Source organism: Squalius cephalus (genome assembly GCF_949319135.1).
Source record: "Squalius cephalus genome assembly, chromosome: 24".
Classification (NCBI taxonomy): domain Eukaryota; kingdom Metazoa; phylum Chordata; class Actinopteri; order Cypriniformes; family Leuciscidae; genus Squalius; species Squalius cephalus.
The window spans coordinates 1552990-1557989 of NC_137145.1; the positions used below are offsets into that span (position 1 = coordinate 1552990).

The 5000-nt window shown below is 35.1% G+C and overlaps 1 protein-coding gene across 1 annotated transcript in view; it reads left to right on the top strand.

Moving 5' to 3' along the window:
- Nucleotides 1–5000, top strand: part of unc5cb (unc-5 netrin receptor Cb) — a 218704-nt gene that overhangs the window by 158861 nt on the left and 54843 nt on the right. The gene's annotated exons all lie outside the window — the stretch shown is intronic.

The following is a 5000-nucleotide window of genomic DNA, read 5'->3' on the forward strand; positions in this document are numbered from 1 at the left end:
GAGTGAGTGCTTTAATAGAGACCACACGTGTGTTGAGCTGCGTATGGATTGGCTGATCTTCAGCTCTATGTATAGCACATATGTAATTATTCTTCAGCACAGACACCCACTCGAACAGCGAATCGAGGAACCGTGGAGCTCACAGCTTCAGTCCTGAGCGGCGGCCATTAGACCGTCAAGACCAGTTCACTGATCCCAGACCAGGCCTAGAGAACTGAAGCCATGCAAGAATCAAATGCATGAAATTAATTAATATTAGAGCTGGGCAACGATTAATCACATCCAAAATAAAAGTTTGTTTACATAATATAGTGTGTGTGTAATGTGTCTAATTATTTTGTATATATAAATGCACACACATATGCATGTATTTATTTAAGAAATATTTGCATGTATATACTGTATATTTAATATATATATAAATATGAATAATATATATATATATATATATATATATATACACACACATATAAAATCTTAAATATATACATGCATGTGTGTGTATTATACAAAATAATTAGACACATTACACACACACTATATTATGTAAACACAAACTTTTATTTTGGATGTGATTAATCGTTGTCCAGCACTATATATATATATATATATATATATATATATATATATATACTAATGATTAATATGATGGGTTAATTGCCAATAATAATTTAATCGATAAAAGTTATTGAAGGTCATCATTAGAGCTAAGTGTAATGTCTTCATGACATGCAGTGGATTAGGCCAGCTAGTCGTTTATTTCGAAACATAATTAACCAAAAAAAAAAAAAAAAGGTGCTTTTGCTGAACATATGGAATTACTTCCCACAAAAAAAGTACATAGAATAAAAATAAGTAGTAAGATCGTGGTTGACGAGTGATGATCTTCCAGCGCAGTTTCAACTGAGGCGTTTATTCTACATCAAGACCTGTCAATCAGAGCGATCGGTCCAATCCAAGCGCACTCCAGCTGTGAAACACTGTCTGATTGGCCTCTTCACATCGTCCCCACTAGAGACGTGCACGAATATTCCAATTTTCGATCTGTAATTATTAATCGAAAAATAAAATACTATTAGAATTTTTCTACGTTGCTTTGCTGACCGTTAATGGAGCGAATCCATGATAAATCCCAAGCACTAACTCGCAGTTATAATTAAAAGCACTGGGTGGCGCTGTGGAGCGTGTTCGTTGTATTTGATCACATAATGTCGTCGTCTGCCTCGCGAAGTTTGGATATTACTTGGATGAAAATGATATTACAAAATGGAAGTACTTTTAATCAAATGAATTAATGAAACTGAGTTATAATATCACCACCACCACAATGAGAAAGCACATGAAATCCAAACACAGTCTGAGGAGAGACAGCTGTCCATCACAGCATTACCGACTGCAGGTGAGCGAGTGATCAGATATGATATCTTCTGATAGCAAAATGATTTTGAGACATATACTTCCTTCAAGTTTCGTTGAGGGAGACAGGTTTAAGAACAGAAAACGCAAAGTGCTTATAGAAACTTAGCTTAGCACACCGTTATCTTTGGCCTCGTTATATGCTAGCTCTGCAATATGCGAAGTTCGCCAAACATTTGCAGATGCGCGATTCACGCGTTTAATGGGGTTTCTCTCGTCATAAACCGCGGAGATGTCGCTAATGCCTCAGGAAACCCGATCTGCCTGCTTACATGACAGTCGCATTTGCACATCTGATTTATTTGAATATGAATGAGGCCTGAAACCGATCTCGACATTTTTTCCCCTGTTTACACGGTCATTGAACACATCCAATCTGTGAATGAGCGAAACATCGGAATATAGGGTCACATTTCACTGACAGTGTAAACGAGGCCTTTGTTTCTCACTCGAGCATGTGGATATTATTGTTAACGTGAAACACACGATAATGCTGACTCAGTGCGTACTGTACGACAACTGCTTTATTAGCGCTTTTTCCCGTTCGCGCTGCTTGATCTTTAATGCTTTTGTTCTTTATTTTTTTGTTTAACGTTACACATATTGTTTAATGTTTTCAACTAAAAGATAACCTTAAGATATATAGTAAGCTTGATGTGTATATTGCCTAATTGTAAGCTTGTTCAGAAATAGTGACAAAAAGTAAAAAAAACAAAAACAAAACTTAAACTTAAAAAAATAACGTCTTTATCGTCAAACGTCGTTTAAATAAACGAATATTCGATTTTTATGAGCCCAAATATTCGAATACAATATCTTTGAAAAATGCCCATCCCTAACGTTAGTCCCCACCCACTATTCCCAAGATCCCGTTTCCATTGGTTGACCTTTCAAATGACGTTGAAAATAAAACGTTATCATAATCGCGACGCAGAAATCCTTCATTTCAATGTCACTCCATGATCTATGCTATGTTGTGTTTGCATCTGCTCTAAATAAAGATATGTGATCTACCTGGTTTACTAATGTTTCGTGAAGTTACAAACCAAAACGTGGCGCTCTAACAGAATTTTTTTTTTTCAATACTTTTTGTATTGTGCTAACGATATATGACACAAGTCTGTTATGTACGATGATTATACAGATCACATTTTCAGTTCTTTTGTCACGCTGTGAAAATAGAGCACTTTTAATGTCAAAAGCACTGGCCATGTTCCCTATATTCACTGTAAAGCCAAACGTCTAAGATTTAAAGCCTGCATTAGATTAAGGTTAATGATTAAACTATTAATTGATTGGTAATTCAACCAACAATCGATTATGGGAATTTGATTGTTAAATTGACATTCCTATATATCTAAGTACTCTTACTGGTTATTTAAGTACATCGTATTAAAGCTGAAGTCATTTCTGCAGTGAAAACATTTGCAGTGTTAGTGACTGTTGTCAGACCTGCCTCCCGTGACTCAGAGTATCTCATAAATGAAGGCGAGCAGTGGATGTGAGTGTGATCGGTCTGGTTTGGTGCAGCTCTTGACCTGCGTGAGCGTTTTGAAGAGTTTCAGTGGTTCACCTGCACCTTTCTTTGCTCTCAGTCTCCAGCGCTCGTGATTACACTGGTCTGAAACGCTGTGACTCTGTTCTGCCTTCACCCATGATGCCCGGCACTCTACGCTGTAAACGCAGGGAGTGGAAAATCACTTTAGGGAACCCAATATCTGTCTGATTCACTGTCTAGTTTCCTGGTAACCGAGCGTCAGATGTACTCGTCAGCTCCTCGTTTACCGTTAGGAAACAGTAGATGTGTTCACTGTTGTTCTCCTCAGAGGATCGAGTGCAGCTCGTGAAGCCGGTCAGCTACTCTGACACAGGGGTCAGCGTGAATTAAAGGATTCATCAATGCAATTATCAATGATCACTTCCTTTATAATAATCACTACTTTTCAAATATTATTATTATTTGGAATTTAAATAATGCATTATTTTTTCCGCATTAACAATACAATTATTATTATTATTATTATTATGTTTAATTGATTTGAAAAAGCTTTTATTGTTGTTGTTGTTATTAATAATACAATAATTTATATTATTATTATTTAAAATTTAAATTATACATTTTTTTCCACAACAACAATACAATTATTATTATTATTTGATTTGAAGAAGTTTTTGTTGTTGTTGTTATTTTTATTTATTTATTTATTAATATCATTATTATTATTATTATTATTATTATTTGGAATTTAAATAATGCATTGTTTTCCCACATTAACAATAAAAGTACTATTATTATTATTATTATTATTATTATTATTATTTACAATTTAAGTAATATATTATTATTATTATAATAAACAATTGTTTTTGTGCAGTATAATAATCCAAATTTGAGAAAATGTATGCTTAAATGTCATGAAATAAATGTCATAATGCAAATAAGCTTCATTATTCTCATGCAAAACTTTGTTTTCTCTTGAATTTACCATGAAATATGGTTTATTTCATTTGAAAGCCTTTTATTATTATTATTATTATTATTATTTGCAATTTAAGTAGTGCATTCTTTTTTCCCACATTAACAAAATATGTATTTATTAATTTATTATCATCATCATTATTTACAATTTAAATAATGCATATGAATATAGACCATTTTTGTGCATCTGCTTAATTGTCACGAAATACATGTCATAATGCACATAAGCATGATTCTCTTCATGCAAAGCATCATTTTATATAGTTTTCTCTTGATTTTAGCGTGAAATATGATCTAGGCATGTTTTCATGAGATTTGTTCATTAACTGAATAGCCCGACTCAGTAAACGAGCGTCTCTCGGGGTCGACGGCAAACCCAGCAGCCTCGCCAGCGCAGCGGGAAACACACATCTGCCAGAAACACACACTGATGGCCGTCTGAGACGCATGCTTTGGTTTTGTTTGCCTGTTTGCTTTAGTAATTTGAGGGCCACATATAATCACCTTGGCAAGCCGAGGGCCCAGTGGATTTGTGGGTAATCCTCATTGATTTTTGTGTCTTCTCCATCCCTCTCAATGGCACCATTTTGCTGATTACATCACAGGATTGTATGATAAAGCAACATCAACTCAATTGAATTCCATTCGCACCGTGTCGAACAGCAGCTTTTGCATTTGTCTTGTTGCTTCAGTTCTGAACGGATCCGTCCGCTGATTACATCCGAGCACCGCAGGATTATTATATATCTGAGCGACCGCTCGGCCTTAACCACTCACCCGCACGACGTCCAACTCATTAAATATTAACAAACAGTAATGGAAGGCAATAAAAAGGAAAATTGCACATCATATGCAATACTTTGTTTTTATCAGCAGACGAGACCTTTAATGAGAGCAGGAAGCCATCAAGTCGGAAGTTATTTTTAGAGCCAGCATAAATCAAATTATGAGAAATAATTTATCATTCTCTGTCTTAATTTTCCACAGAATTCAGACGCCTCCTCCCCGCCAGTGTGTCTTTGAGTTGTTTATTATGCATTTTAGCTCATTTGATGATGATTTTAGCTCCAGTTTGACTCTCTGCAAAGCTTCTCAGATTTATTTG